The sequence below is a fragment of the Equus caballus genome, chromosome 28 (assembly GCF_041296265.1).
Source record: "Equus caballus isolate H_3958 breed thoroughbred chromosome 28, TB-T2T, whole genome shotgun sequence".
NCBI classification, from domain to species: Eukaryota; Metazoa; Chordata; class Mammalia; order Perissodactyla; family Equidae; genus Equus; species Equus caballus.
The window spans coordinates 25,353,475-25,379,323 of NC_091711.1; the positions used below are offsets into that span (position 1 = coordinate 25,353,475).

The following is a 25,849-nucleotide window of genomic DNA, read 5'->3' on the forward strand; positions in this document are numbered from 1 at the left end:
CAGCTAAACTCGCTGCTCCTCACGGCTGGATGACAAAGCTAATGATAGCTGATGCTTCACACCTATGGACTCCAAGCCCTGTAAACATGGTCACCCTCACACCCCCACACTCGAAGTCTGAATCGCATGAGTGATTACGGGACCTGTTACCACTGCAATAAAAACAGCTCAAAGGGCAGGTACTATTGAAACCGGCTCAACACGAGGTTGACATAAGGGAAGCCATATTGCAGAAAAGAGACCATGTCGTAACTTTGAATGACCTCTGACTAACTAACCCAGCTGGATTTGCACCCTCCAGGAGATCCACCTGCTCTGTGGATTTTATGGCCCCTGCTAGTGCATATACCTCCCAGCTGTGACAAGACGATAACTTCGTTCTTTTGAGTTCCTTAGGAATGTGATGACCCTCCAAACAGAGTCTATGCTGATAGCAATCATCAATGAAAACTGAAAGATCTGGTGTGCCGACTCCCAGTGTGTAACACCAGAGAGTCAACACTCCTAACCCCCTCCCCTATAACCTACTGGCCTATATAACTGCTTCAAGATTCTGTGCCCCCCTTAAGATGCTTCTTTTGGGCATTGGTTGGCCATCTTCCCTCTTGCTAGCAAGCTGTAATAAAATGCCCTTTCTCTGCCACCATCTTAACGATTGGATTTTGTCTTGTGGCAAGCAGATTGTCCCCTTTGCGCGGTCACACTATTACTATTTGTAGGAGCTCAGCAGCATAATATTAGTTTTCAACAGACAGCAAGTAACACTCAATGGCAGACTTTTTGTGTCCTACTCACATTTAATGCACAAGGTTAGAGTCTAAAGTTAAAATTGTTTTTCCTTAATAATACTCAATTTTCTCTACGATCACTCTGAAAATCTAAGTCTGCCCTTGGGTCATAGTCAGCAGAATGGAAACTGGGAAGCGAATGCGCTGCTTTTGTTTTCATGTCAACACATCTGTAATTAGGCAGTGTTTTTAAAAAGAGAAGGACCGAAAAGTTCCAAGCACAATGACCGTGTAACCTTGTGCGGTTTTGTAATCCAGAGGGTTGCGCTGACAAACCCGGTCATTATTCTTTTTTAATCTCAGATAGCCTCCTCTCAGTTGCCAAGAGTATATTCAGTGAATCAAATCGACTTCCTTCAGTGTTTTCAATCCATTGGTATCCCGGCAGAGACACACATTTCCTGAAGAAAAAGGAGCCATGTCTTAAAAAAGGAAGCTGAAGTCTTTCAGCTCCAGATAAGTCTTTTCAAAACGGAAAAAACTTTTGGCAGGACTTCAGTGCCTCCTACACCAATGGAAGCTGGAAACCTGTCCCTTATTTCACGGACTTTACTATACCAATCGTAAAGCATACCGGGCCACAGCACCAGCTCCGCCAAAGGCACATGCTGCTTCAGACGGCAACCTTGTGGGTGGCGAGAGAGGGCCAAAGTACCTTAATTTTGGATTTATGGGTTTGTGAAGATACTTTCTATCTTCACTATCCCAGACTTCTCTTGAACCTCAACTCAGAGAGCAAATTATGAATATTCACTTATGAATATTCAATTCAAATTTAGATTGTGAGGAACCCCATTTTACTGAATTAGGCAGATAAAATCATCACAGTTTATGAAACAGGACGAAGTGAAATGAAGCCTGGGACTATCTCGGCCCTCCTGCTCTCTTAGTTCACCATCCCGCTTGGAAAATCTATTTCCGTTTTTTAAGAGGTACCGTTCATACAATTACCGTACCTCTCTTCTGTTACTGAAATGGATCACCAAACGAATGAGAGTGGCAACGTCAATCTTCACTTGGAAAACATTTTGTTTTATGAAATACCCTGACATTTACAGCGAAACCCAAGCCAACCAGTCAGTTGATATTTTCTGAGGGCCTACTGTGTGTCAGGTCTGGCCAGGCTGCAGGAAGAAAGCAGCAGAATGAGACCACCAGCAGAACCTGGCCGATGGAGCAAAGCATTGATTGGAGAAGACAGACATTAAACAAGTAAGTGCAGTGTGGTCCGGGCTCTGAGGAAGAAACAGAGGGGTGATGAGGGCACATGACAGGGAGACCTCACCAGACCCAGGACTTGGGAAGGATTCCCTGACAAAGAGACGCTTAAGTCAAGGCCTGAAGGAAGAACAGTTCTAAGTGGGTACAGAAGGGACAGAGAAAGCCAGCAGAGGGGAGAGTCGTGTATTTGAGAAATGCAGATAAATTCAGTGTAGCTGGAAAAAGAAAGGAGTGAAGCTGAGAGAGGACAGTCCTGGATCATACAGGGCCTGGTGGGCCAGATGAGGGGATCGAGAATTTATTGTCAGGGCCATTAGAAACCATTGATCAGGGGGCCGGTCCCGTGGCTGAGTGGTTAGGTTCCTGTGCTCCACTTTGGTGGCCCAGGGCTCGCTGGTTCAGATCCTGGGCATGGACCTACACACTGCTCATCAAGACATGCTGTGGTGGCACCCCACACAGAAGAACCAGAATGACCTACAACTATGTATGGGATGATGTGGGGTCGGTGAGCCAAGGAGTCGAAAGAAAGATTTCTTGGACTCTCAAGGTCTGGCAGTAGTGCTCTTTTATTTAGAGACTAGCGTGGAATAGCATGGGGACAGGACCCATGGGCAGGCAGAGCTGCTGCGTGGGGACAGGGCCCACGGCCAGGAGGAGCTGCTGCTGCCGCTTCTGCTGCAAACATGGGTGGAGAGTAAGGCTAAATTTAAGGCATAGGTATGAGAGTTATCTCTTTACAAGACAAAAAAAAGTTAAAATGGTACCAGTGCCAGTAGGGTCTGGCCACTGGGCGGTCCCACAACTTTTAGATAAGAATCAAACCGGATTGAGTAAATGGCAGAAGCCACCACTTAAATGTTATCCTCAGCCAAAGACAAAGGAGGATTTGGGGGGGGAGTCAGTTACATGAGGTTGCCAGACAGGAAACAACTTAAGTTCTTGCCTTCCCCATTAAGAGTTTCCAGAGATAAGGCCATGGCCCCTTCCTCCTGGGGCAGAGAGGGAGGCATGGAGATTTCCTTCACAAATGCAAATATCTCTCATCAAAGGGCGAGTGGAGAACAAATTCCACTCCTTGGAGCCTGCTTCTCATCTGCAGTTTTAGAATTAACTAGCCTAAAATCCTCATCATGGGGGACTTTGGGAAGAAAAAAAAAGAAACCACTGATCACTTCTAAGCAGAGGTGTCACAGGACCAGATGGTTATTATTATTTGTGGTCATTTTAGGTCACTCTGGCTGCAGTTTGGGTGGAACCAGGGAATATAGTTTCTTTCTGGTAAAACTAAATAAATAAGTGAACATGCATATGTACCATACCTACTCTTGTTTTAAAAAAAAAAAAAAAGTCCACGCCCAGGAACCAAACCTGGGCTGCTGAAGTAGAGCATGCCAAACTTAACCACTAGGCCACCAGGCTGGCCACACACTGGCTTTCTTGCTGTTCCTCAAATGTACCAAGCATTCCCCACCACAGGGCCTTTGCACTTGCTATTCCCTTTGCCTGAATGGCCTTCTTCTAGATATTCTATACATATTACTCCTTCACTTCCTGAGGGCTCTGGTTAAATATCGGCCAATCAGTGAGGACCTCCCTGAGCGTCCTAAATGCAACATTCATCCATATCCTTTTCCTGCTTTCTAAAACTTACTAACATCTAATATATGTCCACCTGACATATAGCTCATTATATATATAATATAGTATTATCTATTATACTTGTTATATACTATATTTATATTTAATACACATCAGTCATCATCTAGTCTATTGTATATTAATTTTTATAATACCTCAGCCCCAAATGTAACTCATGAAGCCAGCAATTTAATTTTGCTCACTGATGTACCCCCAGAGCCAAGAAAATTTCCTGGCATGAACTTGCTAAATTATTTGTGGAATGAATAAATTCCACACTTCATGATACCATAGAAAAGTAAAAAGGACCAGAGATGTGGGAGGAAAACAAGGACAGACAGCATCACGGAGACCAAGGAAGCGCGTGGCTACATAAGCGACGGTTACTGTTTCTTGTTGCTTATCAGTGTAGCACACACTGTGCTCACAGGCCTGGGAGGAAGGTGCTACCCTCGCTGTATAAAAAACTCAGAGAAGTTAAGTAACTTTCCCAAGGTCACGATGTGTACTAAATCCTTCTAAGAGAGGAATTAAATTGAGTCCTAAAAACCGTCCACTGAATGGATTCACCTGGAGACCACTGGTGACCTTAACAAAAACCTGGGCAGTGGCCCGACTGGAGAGGAGGGAGAGATGAGAGGGAGGGAGGAAATGAGGACAGGGAGGCAGCCTGCTCTCTCCAGAGCGGGCCTGTGAAAAGGAAGGCTGAAGAGACAGCTAGGTCTGCAGTTAAAGGAGGGGTTTATTTTAGGTGACAACAAAATAACGTGAATTTCTAAAACCCAACCCTTTTGAGAGGTTTGGTTAGCATGTCTATACACGCAATCAGCATAGATAAGGTATTTGTTTTCCCTGTTTCCGGCTCCAAAGAAATTCAGATTTTGTTTATGAATTTGGTTTTTAAAAAATCCTTGGCTATGCATAAAATTTCCTTCCCACATCCTACGAGATGGAGAAATCTATGGAAGAGAAGATGTGCAATTGGGTCGACATAAGAAAGAAACAAAAGGATGACCTCCTCCTGTTCTCTGGGGAAGCTGAAAAATCAGGGCTTTAGAAAGATCAATCAAGCCATCTGACTATGCGACAACGTGGAGGAGAAGCCCACTGGCTGTATTTGGAGGCAGAAAACCTAACTGACTGCCCCTTCTGGGCCAGCCACTGTTTAACTTTGTCCCCTGTGCAAGTCACCCAACTTCAGTGTCAAGATAATATTTATTGTGCTTCACTTGGTTCTGGGCAGAATCAGATGAGGTGGAGGCAGGAAAAGTGCTTTGTACACATGCAAGGTATTTCCAGTATTTCTCGTGATGGATGGTAAGCGTTAAAAGATACTTATTACAATGTACACAGCCTGGAAGCAACCTGTCTGGATATGTGTACAAACATTCCCCAACTGATTCAAGGGGGAAAAAAATTCAGGGATTGCTTAACAATGCCACATGTCACATATTTAGAAACGCCTGCCTGTTTACCTTCCATTCCTCCAACTGGTGCTGTTGAAGCAGTTTCCTGAGAATCAGGTTAAGCGAGGCCTAAGCTTGGGGCCATGTTTGCTCTCTGGAAACGCTCAAGTGTGACATACTTTCAGTTTGCTCTGGGTCTGACAGTGTACCAGTTCTGTGCGCAAGTCCCGCCACCGAGTAAACGCCTGTGCATTAACTGAAACCAGTACAGCCAGTGTAATTATAGACCAGCCGAGTGGCGAGACGCTCCCTTAAACATTTCCGAAACCAGGCCTTCAGACGAGATCACAGTGACGCCAGCCATGCACCAATTCCCCACGGCCATTTCCTACGGAGACACAGATGAATCCACCTCCAATTAGAGGGACAAAGATGGTAGACAACCATTAGGGCTTTACTTTTAACTCCTTTAATTGTAAAACATACGAGGCCTGCCCTTTAGCTCTCACTGGATATCACAAATATTGAAAATGTTGCACGGGGGCTGAGGCAGTGGATTAAGTGTTACAGAGACCAAACGCATCAGGCGTTTCTCTTGGGTAACATTCTGGGCTCCAAGAACCTCCGAGTGGGAGTGAGTCAGACCCACATCCAAGTAGATAACAGTTCAAATCACCCTCTCAGCACAATTCTTCCGGGCATCCTCTTCCGTCCTTGAGAAAGGAGCCTGGTTCTTCTTCCTCCCCCTCACCCCAGGGCCCGGGGTCCTGGGCTGCCCGGTGACAGTAACACCCAAATCGCACTGTCTTCTGGGCTGCTCAGGCCCCTGTGGCTGTGGCCAGGCATGTGGGCTGAGGCGAGAGTGGAGCTCCAGTAATGCACTCATGGCTTATAAAAGAGTTGAGAGGCCAGTGACTTCAGGAGGAATCCTTGTTGCCTCCTAAGGCTGCTAGGGAATTATCCTTGCCTCCAAGTCAGCTCCAGCTAGGATCACGAGTATTAAAAAAAAAAAAAAAAAAAAAAGACAGCAGAATTCTTCTTTCCTGGGTATTTGGCACTAAGACTGAAGTGTGGACGGGGGAATTAATACGATGATGCTCGCCATTTGAAACCTTCCACAGACTCCCTCTGACCAGGCTTTGCCCCTTCCCTTGCTGCAGCTCCCCCACCCTCTGGAGCTCAGCCATATCTGCATCTCCCGCCATGCCCTGCACGTGCCTTGCCGGCCCCATCTCTGAGCTTTTGCAAGTTATGTTCCCGCTGGATAGAATAACTTCTCTCTCACAGAAATTCCTCCCATGTGGGCCCAGGTCAAATGCTCATCCTCCAAGAAGTCTTCCTCGATTACTAGAAGCAATATCTCCTTCCTCTCGCCACAAATATTATTTTGTTTACAACAGTCATAAGAGCTGGTAATGAGATGACTTACTGAGCATATCCTATGGGACTGGTATCAAGGGAAGCACTTTATACATTTTATTTCATTTGATCCTACAATGACCTCCATGTGAACACGCAATTATTATTATTCTGTTTTGCAGACGAGAAAACAGGCTGAGGAAGGTGAAGGGTAGTGGGGGCAGGGGGCTTGGGCTAGGCAGTGTGACTCCAGAGCTCGCACACTCTACTGCATGCTGCCTTCCACTGACGATCTGTGCACATGACCCATCTGCTCTATGAATTCCTGAGGTCGTGCATCTTTGGATACCCCAGTACATTAACTCAGGGCCTGGCTAAAAGTGGGGGCTTGAATTTGAGCAAAAATACTTTGGTGTTGTTGACGAAAATAATCCATAACCAATCTATAAATGAAAATTTGGGTGAGTTTATTCTGAGCTGAAATCTGAGGACCATGGCCCGGGGCCTTTCTTTCCGAAGGAAGAAAGGGCACCAAAGAAGTGAGGTGTACAGAGTGGTTATATACCCCCATGCAGGACGTTTCACGTATGATTGAAATGTCCCTCCCACAATAGTCACATGATTGCCCTGTCAGCACAGCGCTTGATGGACACAGCAGGTAGTGGGTCTGCTCGCTTGGAGGGCGTAGCAAGAGGCAAGTCTATTGTCTGGAGCTGGGTGGTCACAGGTGAGCGCAGCAATCAGTTTCTAGCCTAAGGAAAGATGCTTAATCCTTAAGGAGATGGCGACGTTGGGGGGGGGGAGGGAAGTTGCACCTTTATCTCAAGGGCCTTCGTTCTTGCCATAGGGAATATCTAAAGCATATATACAATGCATGCTCAACGTCCTCGGTCAGGCCCTTTTTGAAAGACAAGGTCAGGCCGAATTACGTTTATTCCAAATGGCTTCCTCATATTCTCCAATATATCCTATTGCTTGCCATTTTTATTTGTCAGTGTTGATACCTGCTCAACACAAGGTTCACATAAGGGAAGCCATATTGTAGAAAAGAAATCATATTGTAACTGTAAATGACCTCTGACTAACTAGCCCAGACCTGTTCCGTAGATTTTGTGGCCCTTCTCAGCTGCTTTAAGATGGTAACTTTGTTCTTTTGAGCTCCTCAGGAATGTGATGACCCCGGGGCAGAGAGCCTATGCAGACAGCCATCATCAATGACAACTGAAAGCTCAGGGTGTAGGGCAGCTGCTCCATTCTCTGACGCATATCCAGTAAAACAAAGGACTACCAGGAACTGGGACCAGATGTCTGCCCCACCCAGAGACCAAGCCACCTCCCCCACCTGGAGACTGGCCCCATACATAACCGGCCTGTAGTCTCCTGTGAGATGGTTCTTTTGGACATGAGTCACCCATCTTCCATCTTGCTAGCAAGCTATAGGAAAGTCCTTTCTCTCCACCACAGTGCCTCCTGACTACTGGCATGCCTTGCAGCAAGCAGACGAGCCCACTTGGGTGGTAACAGTGTGGATTTATATATCTCTAGACAGACTGCTGTGGCTGATTTTTCCAGGCGTGCTCCGTCTACCCCATCCTTAATCCAGCAAAAGGCTTTAGGACAGGTCAAGAGCAGCCATTTTCACCAGCCTTCCAAAGTCAAGAATCCAAGACCCAGAGAACTGGAGAAATCTGACCCCTGAAACTTTCTAGAAGCATCAAAGGAGCCCACAGGACACGGGCACCATTGTTTCCTAATTTTGGTGACCAAGTATCTGAGACATGAAAGAAGTGCCTCTGTGCACCTCACATGGATCCCTCAGAATGGCGTGTCCTGGGGTGAAGGGGTGTCTTTCTTTTCAGGTAAGTGTGTTATTATAAACTTATGTGTGTTGCAGTCAATGTTTCTTCAGATTCTCTGTTTTCACCTGGAGAAGAATACATTCCTGTTGAGAGAATAAGGCAGCACGGCTCAAAGGTGAAAGCACATGGGCTTTGATGCTAAATGGACTCGTCGGAATGAGCTCTGCAAGGGCGGAGAAGTTGTCCTCAGCCCTCTTAGGGTCTCTGGCTGGGTCTGCAAAGTGAACCGACAAAGACAGATGAACAGCAGAAAAGCAAATACATTTCTTTAATGGACGTATTGCCTGACACAGGAGCCTCCATAAGGAAAGGAACACCCGACGAAGCAGCTGGACCTGAGTATTTTTATGTGCAGTGTGATGAGGAGTGGACAGTCACGCGAGGAGAAACGTGATCGCTTAAGGAGTATGAGAGAAGTATAAATAAAAAGCTTAGCAAGGCCTGTTTGTTAGGATTCCTCTTGGTGTCCCTTTGTCTTTGGAGATAAGGATGTTCCCTTCCTCCAGGTACACGGAGGCCACCTCTCACACGAGGGCTCCACGACCTGTTTCAGGGGACAAGGGCGCAGGCGGAGGGAGGTCAGAGTGACCTTCCCACTTCTGCTGTTTTCTCAAACTCCTCCAGCTTAAAATATTCCATATGCCAAGGTACCGTAGTCTGGGGTAGCGTGTCCTGCAGCCCCTCAGTCCCAACTCTGCCCCCACCTTTGTGATGTGCGACAAGTTACTTATTGTGCGTGCCTCCATCTCCTTATCTGATAACGGAGGTAACATCAGCCCCTATTCGTCAGGTGACTGGGATGACAGAATGGGACGCTGCATATAAAATGCTTAGCACAGTGCACTCAATACATTAGCTCTTACTATTTAACAATTGCTATTATTAATATTAATTGCTATGGTTGCTAGTCATGGTTTATAGCTCACAGGAGCAATTTTTGCATCTGAAAAATTTTCTACTGAAGTTCATGGGTTAGCGCTACTCTTTTCTGCTCCACAGAGCTGGAGTGACACCCACACCTCTGAACACAAAGAATAAGGAGGCACAAACTGTAGCGGTGCCGGCCACCAATTAAAGCTGCTTGAAATCCGAGGTTGTGAGCCTCTCCCTTTCCTGCCTCCTCTGGATGTTGCCCTTGGTTCAACTTAAGACTCCTACAGTCCAACTTCTAGGATCCTAGTCAATTTTCCCCAGCCACCTACAACGATGATGCTCAAACTTCAGTGGACATTATAATCACTTAGGGTGTTTAACAAATGCAGATTGTTGGGCCCACAGGGGAGTATGATTTAATGAAGAGCATCCCAGGTGATCCCAATGCCAGAGGTCCTGGGAACCACACTGAAAACAGGGGCACAACTGACACCTTAGAAAGAGTTATCACGCATAGGTTTATTTCCTGCAGCAGAAAAAGATGGAAAAACTTCCTCTAATTCTCTAACTCTACATCTACATTTTTTAAAACTAACGTTCATTTTAAGTCTATTCCTTGGATTCCACAGTAATGGGCATTTCTGTTAGTCATGATTTTTTCTGGTGAGTAGTTTTTAAAGTCTCTCTTAACTCCTTGTTGCTGATGAAGCACTGAACAGTGACTCTATTGTTCCTTCCCAAAGCTGTGTACTGGTCCAGTTTTCTTCACGGCAGGCCAGGATCTTGACATGGTTCTCCTGATTCTGGAACAAGGAGGCCTGAGTCTTATTATTCCTGACAAACTGAGGCTTCCTTTCCAAAGGGCTACAGTCAGAGTGATGTGGGTCATTACGGAGAACAGGATGCAGAACTGGCAGCAGTCTCTGAAGCAGATGGCGCTCACAAACCTAGATCATTAACATCTGGTATGAGATATATCCATGTGACATATATTTTATACATATATATAATCAGTCCTCAAAGGTCGGGAACACAGGGTCTCAGGAGAGAATGCAGTTGTAAATATTGGACCCCCTCCAGGACTGGCCGGTCAGAACATTCCTTTTCCTTGACTCCAGTGAGGTGGCAGCACAGCATTTAAGACCAAGAAAACCACAAACTCTAGGGGCAGACTGCCTGAGTTTCAAATCCAGCTCCTACACTCACTACTGTGTGATCCTGGGCAAGTTACTTAACCTCTCGGTGCCTCAATTTCTTCATCTATAAAATGGGATGTTGTAAAAATAAAGTTGGTTCATGGTAAGTGTTATCATTATTGGATAATAATAATAAATGTTATTATTACTGGATGCTCATGTGACCCAAATCAAGCCAATGACACAGTCTCAGAACTTTTGCTGGAGATGTTTTCTGCTAGAGTTGTGAAGTTGGTAAAAATATAAGCTGAGAACTGCCAGGGGCCACCCGTGGAGAAAGTCTTCCTGAGAGGGAAGCTCCCACAGAGGACAGAGGGCTGAGAGATGGAGAGAATGTCTGGGGTTCACTGCTATTGTTTGAGACCAGAACATAATCACGCCTGGACACCCAGTGTGGGACTTTTCAATGACATGGGCTCTCCCTTTTTTTTGCTTGAGTCGGTAAGAGTCAGTTTCTACCACCCACAAACAAAAGAATTCTGACCTAGCTTTATCAACGTATAATTCACTTACATACCATCCACCCATTTAAAGTGTAAAATCCAATGGTTTTTAGTACATTCACAGAGTTACACAACCATAACTATGATGTAGGATTTTTATCCAAAACTCCTCAGAGATGGCTCACTAGGCACGGGGTGTGGATGGCGGGGGCGACGGGCGTGTGCAAATCTGCTTCCACAGTCACCACAATTTTGAAACTACTTTTAAAGTCGGAATCATTGACTTTTTGATTTGGAAGCGGCTTAAAGCTCAGCACAGCATAATGGAGAAGGAAATGAACTGGTTTTTTTTTTAGGGAAATTAGAAAATCCTCATGATCCCTTACTACTCTACATAATTCTACAGTTTCAGTCGAATGTCCTCATTTTTTATGATAAAGCGAAGGACCTAAGAAGCTAAGCCACCTGCCCAAATTGACAGAAGGACTTACTATTAGACACACTTAAGAATCTGTATTTCTATGTTGTGAGTTTCAAGCAGTTCCTACTTTTCTTGCAGGATTTCATACTCGAGATTCAGGTCAATGTCTGGAAACACTTGGAGGTTAAGAGAGTCTTTACAGTATAATCAAATATTCATTCATTCATTCAAGAAACTCACCGAGAGTAACTGTATTCCCTATATTTATGTTCAATTCCAGTGTCTCTCTCTTTAGACAAGACAGTGTTCTACCTGCGACCGGGAGGAAAAAATACTCCCTTAAAGCAAAATACGAGAGGGAATTTAAAAATTATTGTCTGGCATTTAGTGTGTTAGGTAGATGATAAACTGACAAGTTTCTGTATTTGTGCAATCACCTTGGCTTGCAGGACCAGGAGGTTTAATTACAAAGAACTGCTGGGGATAAGGAGGGACGACAGTTAAGGAAACAACCCTACTCTTCATCTAATAAAAATAAAGAGATTTGACAACCAACCTGGAAATTTAAAATAACTTCACTTAAAATAATGGCCCGAGGCTTCAGATGATTTAGCAAAGACATAAAGAACCCTTTAGCTCTTACTAATTACATCTGTGTCTTGGGCACATGAGAACTCTCGCCACAGCCTTTGGAAATTTTTAGAAACCCACTTCCTGCAAGAACCCGAGAGGTTTGGATCTGGCCAACAAAATGTAACCCTGGCTGGGGCAGGCTGCATTGTCCTTAGCCGTGTTCAAGGACAGAAAGGCATCTGCTCTATCAAGGATATCCTGTGAAAACACATTCAGAACACCCGCATCAGCAGGAATAATTAATTGGTGGTCATCGTTGTTTTCAATGCGTGTTTTTGCAAATTCTAGGCAACATAATTTGAACTCTGTAAAAGAGCATTGGATGTTTTATTTAAAATACAAGCAAGAGGTGATTGAATTTTTAAACTGAGTTCAGTGGTGAGGTCCTTGGATGGACCTAAGGTTCATCTCTACAGCCCAGAATCTCCAGGGAGGCAGGCAAATGAACATCATCATCATCAACATGATCATCAAATGATGATGATCGCCCTCCCTTACAGTTCTGACAGCCCAATGCCCCAAACCCTTCCACTCTGTCCTCAGAATCCACAGTCCATCACCAGCACAGTCCTCTAGCCCCAAACTTTGAACACTGTCTCCACTTTCTTATCCTAACTGAAACCCAGGTCTTCCCTGAGGACACTGGTCCTTCTGCTGTTTTCTCTCCCACTCCCATTGGGCCACAGCCAGCCTCCTTGCCCCTCCTTGTCGATGATCTGCCTTCCTCTCTATACTCACCAACTTTCAAGAGCTCTTGTCATCAGACTACACCACAGACTACCTGCCCCTCTTTGCTGCAGTTATCGCTAGAGCCATACCCCTCACCATCACTCTCCTCATTCTTTGAAGAGCTTAGCCCCTGACTCACTGTTACCTTTGCCATCATCATTCATGTGATAAAATACTTGGTGATTCCAAAATCCACAGAGGAGCCTCCCAAACTCCCTGCCTCTATGTTCCTTTCCGTCAAATACCTTGTCCTCCACCCTGCCTCAGCTTCGCCCACAGTCATGCCCTGGACCATGTCACTTCCAAAACCACACTGCCTCCATCCTCCATTTCAAGCATCCCAACCATCACTTCCTTGACTTCCAGCTCACTCCCTTTAGTGCCCTCGCAATCCAAGGAGACCTAGGATGCACCAATGCTACCACCTTTTCACTATTACCGACATTCTCCATATCTTCACTTAACTTCTTAAGCAGTTTATCATCACTCACTTACATATACCCCCAATTCCCTTGCCTTTCCTTCCCTTCATAACATTCCCCCAGCAAAACCTCCGCTTTGGTTAAATCTGACTCTCCACTTACTCTGTGCCTACACTCATGCAGTTCAATGTGGCTGGAGAAAAGCATATACCCACGAGGCTGGTCTCATTTAGGTTCATGACCAGAAACCAAGATTGCCACCTGCTGATCCTACCACACTTCCCTGGTCCATTTACTCTCCCTCCCTCCTAGATGGCTAATTCATACTCTCTTCTCACACCTCTGACACCTCCTCCTCCCCCATCCTCACTCTTGGCTCACATTCTTGTTTTCTACTTCTCTGCAAAAAAGATGGAGCACTCAGGAGAGAACTTCCGTGAGTTGCCACCAGCACGTGGATCCCCCACCTCCATCTGTGCCTTCCCCGCTGCTGCCTGGATCCCGACCCCTCCCTCCTCAAGGGAATCATGCCAGCAATTCTCCCCTCTTTGCTGCAGCATCACACGATCGCTCTCCGTGGATCGTTTCCAACTGCACACAAACATGCTGTTGTTTCCCCCATCCTTAAAAATGCCTCTCTTGACCCCAGTAACCCCATTAAAATGAAGTCAAATCTTGTCACTCCTGCTCAAAACAACTTAGTGGCTCCCATCTCATGCAGAGAAAAGCCAAAATCCTACAAGGACCTGCACAGCCGGACCTCACCTACTACTTTACCCTCTGCTCCAGGCGGGCTGGTGTGACTTTTCCTAGAACACACACCAGGCTTGTCTTCTCAGGGCCTCCCTACTTGCTGTTGCCTCTGACTGGAATGCTGTCCCTCAAGATATCTGAATGCCCATCGCTCGCTTCCCACTGCATTGCAGCCACACCCCGAGAGTCCCTATCTTCCCGGCTTTATTTTTCTTCTTAGCACTTGTCACTTCCTCACACATCATACAACGTGCTCACTTAGGTCTACTGACCGTTTCCCCGCCAATATTCATGGAGCCAGGAGATAAGCTCTATAAAGCAAGAATTCTTCCATCTGCTTCCTTTACTGCCACATGGATCCCCAGCACTGCAGGCCTTGGCACATGGTAGGTGCTCAATGAATACACACTGAATGAATGAATGATTTAAATTAAAGACACAGACATAAAGTCTTATAAGGTTTTCATAATCATGCTTATTTATGATTCTTCTGGAGCCTCTGCATTAGAGCTCTCTGAATGGAACATCTGGACGGCCCTATGTTTTATCACGTTCAACTGCAAACATGTCTTTGTCTTTCAAATAGAATTTGACTTCAGCACGAGAAAAGTGAAAATCCTGGAGTGTTGTCAGCAATTCACTGAGTCTCTTTCTTTGCTTTCATTTTGGTTTATACTGAAAGTCTGGTCTGGAGAGAGGAGGCTTTTGTGTCCGTCTTGGGGAGGGAGCAGAGAAAGTCTTGGGGGGGACTTCAGAAAGACTATTTGGCAACAGAAAGCACTATTCAGAGCTTAGACATGAAACCCCTTCAGGGGCTGAGGGGAAAGCAGAGGAGCTGGACAGAGACGGTGGAATCAGTCATATCGCCCGAGAATGTGGTTCTCGGGATCAAACAACACTGTGGCCCAAAGGAGCTTCCAAGGATCTAAGGAAAGGTGGCATGCCGCATCAGAAATAAAGCTTTTTAGCTGCGATTAAAACTAAAAACAAAAACAAAACCACAACAGAATAGAGATTCCAAAACAACAGAGAGGCAGTGAGCTCTGGAGTCGGGAAGACTGGTTTGAGGTCTGCTCCAGCACCTCCCAGCGCGGGGACGGTGTGGCTCTCAGGGTGGTGGAGTCGTCAACACAAAGCCCCAACCACTGCCCAGCAAACAGTAGGGGCTTGAGGGATGTTAGCTCCTTCCCACCCCGACCTCCGCTGTGTCCCCAGAGCCCGGCACAACGTAAGACACAGAGCGGATGCGCAACAAACATTACGTTAATGAACAAATGCGTCACTTGGGAGCAGTAACTTCTCCGAATGAGCTGTCTCTACCTTCACGCCAGACTTCATGGAATTTGCTTGTGTTTCCTCACTTTACTGACCCTCTCCGCAAATGACCTTCCCAATTTGTTGTTTGTGTCCCCACTCTACAATGGAGCCGGTGTCTGCAACATCAATCCCTGAGCTGCCAAATATTAACTTCCACTTAAAAACATAATGTTTTAGCAAAGAAATGTGGACTGAGGCGGCACTGGGCAGACTCCAGCCTCCATTTATTACTCGGGCTGACAGATGTTTTAGCAGGTTCTTGTTTTTCTCCCCCAAAGGAAAGCATGTTTCCATAGAAGGATTTCCCCCCTTTGTGTTCATTCTTTGTTCACGGTTTTAGTGTTTACTTCTGCTTTTTATCTTAGCATAATCCACGCTGTTTCAAGAATCTGGAGAGAGTCTGGACTGGAATCCCTCACCCTTCTCTGAAAATCTCTCTGGTTCACGCCAATAGGGGCTGACACATTTCCCCGGTTTTCCTTTCACATCACAAAGATGCTAGTAAATCACGCGGACAAGCCTCAGATAACCTGCTATTTGTTTAGGGGATATTTTTCAAGTCTTGAGCCAAGATTCTGGGCAACAATAAGTTCGTGTCAATGGAGTTCCTGGAGAGAAGGCTCGGATCACTATGGGGTATGTAACCATGGACCTATTTAGAGGTCCAGCAAGGAAAAGGAGGTGCAGGCTTCTTTGCTTGGAAGGCAGGGACGCTCACCGCTCAGAGGCCAGCTGTGTCCACTGAAGCAAGTGGCTGAACTCCAGGACCAGCTCATAAGCACCAGGGGAATGGGGGCTGGGAACTGCTCGGTGAACACTGGAGCAGCAAAAGAAATGACCCCATGAGGGCACCCCTAGCAGAACATAATCTCCATGAGCGAAGGCAGGGGCCTCTCGTTTTGCTCACTGTGTCTCCAGCACCCAGCTGTGTGCACGAGTCATGACTGCTGCTCAGCAGTTATCTGTGGAACGAATGAATGAATGAGACAGAAGGACAGGGGACTACAAGAATCCTCTTGAACAAAAAGGAGAGTTTTGGAAGAAGTTAAACTCCATGCTGTCATGTTTAATTTTACTAGAAAATATCTGTAATTCTACTGAAACCTCTGGTTGGTGTGGCCCAGAGAATAAAATATACATCATCAAAGCTTTTTTCCCCCATATATGAAAAAACAAAAAAGGGAGCTTCAGACAAAAATGGTGGTGCCTAGTTTGTGCCTAATATGGTGCTAGGTGGGAGATGAGAAACTAAGATAATCACTCCTGTACAGGGCTATAGGCATGTGAGTTATAATGCATGGACACACAGATATACATACACAGAGGCACAATTTTTTCAAGCTCTTGCCTCATGCCAGACACTATTTAATTCTTCTAATACCATTAAGATGCTGTAGCATTATTATTTGCATTTTACAGATGCAGAAATCGAGGCTCTGAGAAGTTTACAAAAACAGCTGAATATAAGGCAACCTTGAAAATGAGATGATCTTTTCCTTCCCAATGAAAAAATTACCCCCTTTCAAACATTTCTGGCTAACTTAAAAAAAAAAAAGGTTTTAAAATCGACAGTACAAGGGCCAACCTGGTGGCATAGTGGTTACGTTTGTGTGCTCCATTCCAGCGGTCCCGGGTTGGCAGGTTCCGATCCCGGGTGCGGACCTACCACCACTCCTCAAGCCACGCTGTGGCAGCATCCCACATACAAAACAGAGGAAGACTGGCCCAGATATGAGCTCAGCGACAATCTTCCTCAAGCAAAAAGAGGAAGCTTGGCAACAGATGTCAAGGCCACTTTTCCTCACACACACACACAAAAAACAGAGTACAAAATCTCTTATGTGCACTGTTCAAAATAAGGAACCTACCAGGATCACTGACCCAATTTTTCCTTTGGCCAAAAGAAGAGACAGAAATAAATTTCTGAGGATCCCTTTCTTGACAAAATAGTCAAAATGTTATATAAGCTTGGGGAGTTACATTACCAATTTGAATAATGTTGCAGCATGACAATTAATTAGCATGTAACATTATTTCCACAGGAGAGGATATTAAATTTTAGAAAGTCTGGATGTCTCCAAGTGGGTTTCTTAGAGACAACGCTAAAAAGATATTTAATGGTTACTAAAATCGCAGTAGGATTTTATTACTGGAATGTTTTCAGCCTTCAACTTCATCCAACAGTTTTCTCTTCAGTGTCTTTACTGCTTAGCCTGTCTCTAGACCTACACACTAACAGCCTCTCTCAGAGGCCTAGAGCTTCTTTAAGCAGCCCTATTGCTAAAAACGAAAACTGCCACGTCAGGCCACAGACAAGACTGCATTTCTTGACCCTCAATCAGACGCACAGACCTTAAAGCCAAGGCTAAACCAAAAAACAGGAGAATAAGTTGACTCAAAGAAGGAAGACTGACATTCGTCTCCCAGGGATGTGAACAACGTGTAATCAGATGTCTACTAACATCTATTAACCTGATGCAGTGTACAGATTTCAAACGTCTTCATCATCACTAAAGCCATTTTTCGAGTCAACTAACTCCATTTTCTGGAGTCTCTGCTATGTCTATCTTGTTTCTTCAACAGAAACACGCATGAATGCAAACACAGCCCCTTTCGCCACTATGTTTTTTAAAGAGTTGCATATTATTACAGGACGTATTTACCAATTCTCTAAATTGAACATTGGATTGTCTCCAAATGCTTAATGTTACAAAGGCCGTTGAAACAAACATCCTTTATGGATAAATTTGTACATATGTTATTAATGATTTCTAGAGGACATTGCTAGGTCAGACATACGCTCATTCCTAAGGCATTTTATATGCATTGGCAAACTCTCCAGAAAAAATGTATTTATGTACACTCTGTAGTAAGGTAAGTGTTTCATTGTGTTTTCCTGTATTATCATTGACCTTGGCCAGGGTTTGGCTGCAACATTCAATACACTTTTTTTAAAAAACATTTTTATTCAAGTATAATATACAGAAAGTAAAAAGGGTAAACTACACAATCTAAAGTATACAGTTGGAAGAATTTTTATATCACTGTATGAAAGTACTCCAACTTGTTTTTCCCATTTTCCTGTCGATGTCCATTGGGGTAACTAGTTTGGGGCTCTTGGGAATAAGGCCGCCAGGGACAGTCCTGTGCATGTCTTTGGTGGGCACACGCACTCATCTCTTGCGTGTGCATCCAGGAGTGGAACTGCTGTCCATGGGGTAGGGATGTGTATGGCTTTGGCGGAAACTGCCAGTCTTTCAAAATGGCTGAACCAACTGACATTCCCATGAGTAACATGTGAGAGTTCCAGTTATGCCCCATGGTTACCTACATACTGTCTAAACCTTAAGGTCCTTGGTAGATATGTTGTAATGGTTTTTACATGTTCAATTTATATTTCAGTAATTTATTCTGGGTTTCAGCCGTGAGTACAATAATGAAGGAGGGTTTAGACAGGTGATTCAAGTGGTTCCTTCTGCCCCCGTTATCATCCTGGTCAGCATGCCTGAGACCATTTAACACTCAACATGTCAGAGAAAAACCCCATGACCTTTCAAGTCAAGCTATTCACCTCCAAGATGAACCTCTAGGATGTGAGAGTCCAAAATATGTCACAGAATCAGCAATCTAAAGTCAAGGGCACTTTCATCTCAAATCTAACTTAAGAGATTTACGTCTAACTACTAGTTCGTACGATACTCATCACAATAAGACTTATCTTCATGAAAAATCTCAAAAACTGTATAGACTTGGATTAGTTGAAGCCTCACACATCCCTGAGAGGATGTATTACTATGCTCATTTTATGTAAGTGAACTGAGATTTTAAGATTATGGCTAATGAGATGGGGAATCAGCCTCAAAGGCTTTGTGGAAGTACCAACTCCAACTCGTTGTCCTCCAACTAAATCACTGCAAGAGACTTTTCCCACATGCGCACTTAAAAAAGTAATTTGTCACTGTCTACCTGGTGGATCTGGCCATCTGTTAAATAGCTGGAGCCAAGAATGCTTGAATGTGCACAAATACCAAGAAGCGTGAGAAACTGTACCTTCAGTCCACCTCACCATTTCCCAGTCATGCCCAGGGGTGGCAGCAGTGCTGAATCTCTTCCACTTGTCTCTTAGGATCTACTCAACCTTCTCTGGGAGCCCAATCTACACGGACCACATCAAGGGCTTCCAGTGTGGCTCACCCCTGGGCACTGGCAGGGGAGGGAGAGAGAAGAGTGAGGCCGGATAGGCATTCCCCCATTTCTCTCTCGCTGGCTCACTGGGGGCTGGCTGTATCCCTTCATCAAAAGTCACGCTCTGGCCAGGCACCCACCCCCATCTTGTCCACGGGTTCTAGTAGCCACTCGCTTCCTCTTCGGGTCTAGGGCTGGCATCAGCCTGAATTAGCCCTGCACTATCTCCTGCGTCTTCTCTCTACCTTTGTAAGGAATTTCTTTATTAATTCTCTTCAAGTACCAGATTTGCGTGTATCATCTAGCTCTCTTTTGGACTCTAGCTGATACTGGAGTCTTGTTGCTGGCCCAAGCTGAAGCCTTCAGGATAAATGAATAGAAGGACACCTTAGAAGCATCCTAAGGGACGTAACTAATCTTAAGAGGCCTGGAGGAGAAAGAAGGAAGGAATGGGGTTTCTCTACCAGCCCACAAACCACCCACAAGGATGTGGTCCCTCAACATCTGCTGCTAGGCAGCAAGGGGTGCGGTGTGTGGGGGGACAAAGGGACACACAGTGAGCACCTATCACGCGCCAGGCCCAGTGGAGGGACTTTCACACATATCATGTCATCATGAGCTATGTAACCCGGAACAGACTTGTAATCTCTTTCCATCCCAGTTTTTCATCTGTAAAATGGGAAAAATAATAGGACCTATCTTGCAGTGTTATCGAGAGAATTAAATAACACATATAAAGTGCCTATGACAGGACACGATACATAGTCAATAAATATGAGCTATTAATAATGACATTGATGATGACAATAGTTATGATCAGAAGGACAAATATCCCTTATAACAATCTCCTGAAGTGGGTATCATTTCCCCCATTTTAAAGATGAGGAAAGTGAGGCTTCATGAACTACATCACAAAGAAGAGACAGAAGAGTAATTACTGTGAACCCCGTCTGACACCGAACATTCCACCCTCACCACATCACACTCCCCCTCCGTCGCCTACCATCCGCCACCATTCACGATGCACGTAAGGCAGAACATACACATGACCCACTTGCTCCCCCACTCTTCTCCCCACGTCAGTGACAGAAGAGGCTCCTCTTTCTAGCTGACTCTCAGAATGCCTCCTAATGTGTTACCCCAAGCAGCCACTAACATCGATCAGAGCTGACTTGTGAGGTGAAACACTTGCTGTCCCTGAAGAAAACATTAATTCGGATGAATAGGACAAAATCAGACTGAGCAAAGAATGCGTGCTCCGCAGCAGATCGGGAACTTTGCTTGGTGCCCTCCAGTATCTCCAGGGCCTAGAACAATGCCTGGTCCATGGAAGCAATCAGTAAACACTTGTTGAATGAATCAATCAATAAAAGCTGTGAATAAAATCTATACGATGTTGACATGAATGAAATCTGTCAGAGCCAGTACCACGGCTTCGTAATTTACAGAGAATTATCATGGACAAAAAGAAGAACAGAAAATCCCCAATGCAAATTAGCCCAAGATAGGTACCACAAAAGAGTAACAAATTGTGGGTAAAATGAGAGAAGAGAGTAGTCTGAGTAACACAGCACTAAAAAGAAACATGGCATTGCTTTCGAGCATCTTGATCTTGGCGCAGTCTCCTCTGGCAGATATTCTAATAGGCCTGCTTTAACAAGCAGATGAAAATAAGTTACAATTAGTAACACCATTTGTCTTAAACTGTCTACAATTTAAGTTGATAAATAAATCTCTTCTTTTTAGAATGAGCAAAAGGGACCTTCCAGCAAATTCTGAGTGGGTGAGTGTGAACGAATGAGATCTTGAAGTATTTGAACATGAGTCCCAAGGGCTATCACTTATCCTTTTTCCACTGAAACAGAACAAGGCCTTGTATAGAGACTTTTCTTTTTTGACCCTAACATGGACATAGCTTTAATTTTTTTTATTCTAAAAGTCATGCATACTTATTCTAAAAAGTTCCCAAAATACAAAAGTTTACAAAGTAGAAAGTGGAGGGCAAGCCACTTCCTCTCTCAGCAATCACCCAGCTTCCCCGACTCAAATGACAACAGGGGTCAGCAAACTGTGGCCCGTGGGCCAAACCCACCCTGCCCCTTGGTTTTGTACAGCCTGTGAGCTAAGAACAGTTTTCACGTTTTTAAATGGTTGGAAAAAATCAGAAGAAGATTTTGTGGCACATGAAAATTACATGAAATTCAGTTTTCAATGCCCATAAATTAAGTTGTCTTGGCACACAGCCACATCGGCTCGTTTTTATCTATTGCCTGTGTCTGCTTCTACACCCGAGCTGCAGAACTGAGCAGCACTGCTGGTCTAAGAGAACAGATCCTGTCAGCCTTTTGGAAAACACCTCTCTTTCTAACTCACTATGTCATATTCCTCCATCTACATATCAAACAAATTGCTTGACACAATACCTCCTGTTTGTCTGAAAACATGCTTTTTTCATTCTACTGTATAAGGTGGCCACCTTAAGTTTTCATAGACCCATCAACTTTCTAATGGGTATTTCACCACCGCCACTACCCTACCAAGTTTCTCATAGGCATTTTATCACCAGCCATGCATTCAAGGGCGTTTCTTCCCCTCCTCGCTTATCTTGTAAGGAATACTGAGCACAGGGAGTATGTATTGGAAAGGGCTCAGAAGAAGTGGGAGTGATAACCCTGCAACTTTCCTTTGCAGTAAACACACCACCCTGATAATCAATCACTCTCCAACTTGGCTGGTCAGGTCTGCTGGCCCATGTAATTGTGCGGTCCGGTCAGGAGATTATTTGTCAAGCAACGTCTAGGGGGAGTGGGAAGCCCCAAACAAAAATGCTCAGTTTTATTCTTTTGCCCTTTTAGCTAGTATGAGGAACTAACTTCACACTGTAGTTCTTATACATAATTTCCAGTGACTCACAGATTCACATAGAATCTGATTTTACCTTGATTTAGTTTCCGCAATTATTTTGATGGCACTTTGTTGACATTCTACCAGCAAATGTTTTTTTCTTAGAAGATTCCAATTTGGTCAGTAAATCTGTACTAACGTAGATAGTCTTTGGTATTTGCTTTAGTGAAGACAGAGAAAAATCACTTTAACAATGCAAAAATAATTTCTGGGATGATTTTCAGGGATGGTTTGAATTAAGAGTTAAGCATTTTCATATAATAGCACTATAAGAGGTCACTTCCTATAATAGCACCAATATTAAAGAAAATGAACCCTTTTTTGACTTTACATTTGATTCTAATTTATGTTGGTTAAGTTGGTGGGTGTTCCAATCACCAATTGCTGTACAACATACTATGTCAAAATTTAGCGGCTTAAAACAACGATAATCATTTATTTTGCTCATGAAATCTGCAATCTGGGCAGTGCTCAGTGGGGACAGCTCATCTCTGCTCTATAGGCATTAAGTGGGATCACTCTACCGAGGCTGGAGGATCCACTGGCAAGATGGCTCACTCACACGGCTGGTTAAGTTGGTGCTGGCTGTAGGCTGGGAGCTCGGCTGGGGCTGTCAGCCAGTGTCCTTATTTCCTTTCTATGTGGGCCTCTCGACGGGGCTCCTTGAGCTTCCCCACAGCATGGCAACTGGGTTGTAAGAGTCAGAGATCAAAGAAGCCAAGGCAGATGCTGCAAGTCATCTTATAGTTCACCCTGTATGTCACATGGTGTCATTTCCGTTGCATTCTACCAATGAGGCAAATCATTAAGGCCAGCTCAATTTCAAAGGAGGGGAATTTGATCCCACATCTCAATAGGAGGAGTTGCAAAGAATTTATGGCCATCTTTAATCTACCATATAAAAGAAATAATGTAAATGCATCTCTGAAAATCATGTTTTGGATATTGAAGTGGCAGCAAAGAGAAACCACGAATAGAATATCTCATGACTGAACCAACTCTCCTGGGAGGAAGTAAACCATAGGAGTCAAGAGCATAGGCTGCCTGGGTGTGATTCCTAGCTCTGTCACGTACCAGCCGTATGGCCATGGACACACTGCTTGACCTTTCCATGTCCCCATATCCTCATCTACAAAATGGAAAAAATAATAAAGTCTACTACATAGGGTTTATCTGGGGAAATCAAGATTCTGTTTTTTAATTAATTAAAAAACTGATATATAACATACACACAGGAAAACGCAAAATGATAAGTGCTGTATGAATTTTCACAAACTGAACACACTCATCTGTCCACCACCCAGACCATGAAATGAAACACTGCCAGGATTGGGGAAACAATAGGGAGTGGTAGGGACTTTGGCAAACAGGAGGGCATGGCCTCCCCTCTAATGGAGACAGCAGATTCTTGGCTCTTGTCAGTGGCTGCCATGTAGGGATAAAAGTGGAGTGTGCAGGCTGCACAAAACATGGCAGAGGGCTACTCTTAGTCCACGGGCCTGTTTGAGACTTTGCAAATAGGAGGTGTTAGCAGGGCGCATGCCTTGAGGAGCATGGGGAGGGTCTGGAATAGTGGTAAGGGGATGGGAAGATGGAAGGGTGCACAATAATAAGGGGATGGCAGCATAAGAGAGCTGACATTTTAGGTATAGCTAAGCATGGCAGGGATAACGGGTATGGAATTCACTGGGCTCAAGGTTCTGGAAGGAATCTTGGCTTGAAGTTGTCCTAACACAGGAAGAAGGCTTCCTGATGTTGGGAAAGACTCAGAGGCAGACCTGCCTACGAAGCCAAGTGCTCACCCTTCACCTGCGCCACCTACTTTAATCACTAAAGCATCTGCAGTGGGAGCACCCCCTCCCATGACCAACCATCCTAAACCGTTCTCCCCTGTTCCTTTTGCTCCTTTCCACACAGAGGGAGAAGTTTACCTTCCTCACTGTCTTGTCTTGCTTTTCTTTAAAATATTATGCTTCTCTGTGGGGTTCCTAAGTTCTTCGTCCTAGGAAACGTCTCACAGGACACATACTGCTGGAAGATTTCAGCACCTCAAATTCTTTCTGGAAAAAGGCGGATACAAATTAGCGAGATGAAAATGCAGTCCTGTTGACACCCCTGTCTATGAAATCTGAGGCATCTGGTGGACCTCTTCAAATAATCCCGAGCCCTCCTCGCCCCGGCTCAGGCACACAGCTGAAGCAGTGGCTCCTGCAGTTCTGAGTAGAGGTGGGAGGAGGGGAAATCTGGGATCATTAGCAAGTAACTGCATAACCGGCTGATCTAGCCGATGGCTGCCCACGGGATGCAGCTGGTGAGAGCAACATCAGGAAGAGGATTGATTTATTCAGAAATATTTAGCTCCAGCTACCATCTGAACATTATAGATGGGCCTGCAGCTTGCTAAACGAGCCAGCGCACAATAAGCCTTTAGGCTTAGTGCCTGGCAAAGGGCAGGGGATCTATGGCCTTTCCCTCTCCCCTCTCCCCTTTCCCCTTCCTCTCTTCTTTGGCTCTCTCAGGCTGTGTGTGGTTACATGAAGCTTTATCTACTTAAGGATCCCGCTGGTTAAGGTCAGCTCTTTCTCGCAAGCTCTACTCCCTGACTGACCGGAACTACATGGCCACACTGGTTTCCTATTGACCTGGGAAGAAAGATGATTCTGAATCATTTCATTCTTGTGTTAAAAGTCAAGTCTCTAGTTCAGAGATTCTGCATGTTTTTGGAAATACATTCTGTCCTCTATAAATCATCACGACCTTGGAGGCAGTATAACAGTATAGCTGGTTTGTTCTTGTGTATGAACACATTTTTATGCTCAGCACACATTCTATTGAGAGATCTACATACGTTAAATACATTTGGAATGAGGCAAGATATAAATTAATGACATCAAAGTGAAGAAAAAAAATTTTACCCCAAATCTCATTTTTTTCACCCTGCATACTTAAGAATAGTATTTTTTATGAAGCACTGTCTGGGGTGTTTCAACTACTGTAGCATAAAACAAAACTAAGGCATGACAACTATTTATTGGCTTCTCTTTGGTTAAGACAACACTAGATTCTTTATACTGTGAATAAAAATCTTTACTCAATAATTTACGATGAGCTATAACTTTTATTTAAGAAAGGATTATGTTGGAGAGGGAGAGTATGGGTGGTGATGGGAACATATTTTAGGCTACAAATAATAGTAATTTATGAGACAAGTGGTTTATACCACTCAGGATTTACCAAGAGACTCTACATTTTGTTTTAAATTTTAAAGCATTTTTATTTGCATCTACATTTTAAAGGCATTTAAAATTTAGCATATGTTCCTATAGAAACACAAATGCACACATACATTTTTACATAAACTGGACTATGAATTCATTTTGAAATATGTTTTTACAAAAACTTAATAATGCAAGTCTTTCTGTTATAATAGCTACATCTACAATGTTGATGCTCACCAATGTCCTATTGTTGGATATTGTGTCCAATGTTTCACTATTTATTTGATTATTTATTTATTGGTGAGGAAGATTAGCCCTGAGCTAACATCTATTGCTAATCCTCCTCTGTTTGCTTGAGGAAGATTAACCCTGAGCTAACATTTGTGCCAGTCTTCCTCTATTTTGTATGTGGGACGCCACCACAGCATGGCTTGACTAGAGGTGTATAGGTCCATGTCTGGGATCTGAACCTGTGAACCCC

General features: G+C 44.4%; 1 protein-coding gene and 1 long non-coding RNA gene across 5 annotated transcripts in view; one reads left to right on the forward strand and one right to left on the reverse strand.

The window, feature by feature from the left end:
• The window catches only part of TMCC3 (transmembrane and coiled-coil domain family 3), a 244,292-nt gene that overhangs the window by 86,187 nt on the left and 132,256 nt on the right, over positions 1 to 25,849 (reverse strand). For 2 of the 4 annotated variants that reach the window (XM_070254494.1, XM_070254498.1), the window contains exon 2: positions 24,082 to 24,210. The exons of the other annotated variants lie outside the window; for them this stretch is intronic. The gene's annotated coding sequence lies outside the window, so the exon portion shown is untranslated. The remainder of the gene's footprint in view (positions 1 to 24,081; positions 24,211 to 25,849) is intronic. 4 annotated transcript variants of the gene reach the window in all.
• On the forward strand, positions 1,348 to 10,493 carry LOC138921291 (uncharacterized). Its single transcript, XR_011433754.1, has 2 exons — positions 1,348 to 2,000; positions 7,582 to 10,493. It is a non-coding gene; the product is annotated as an uncharacterized lncRNA (long non-coding RNA).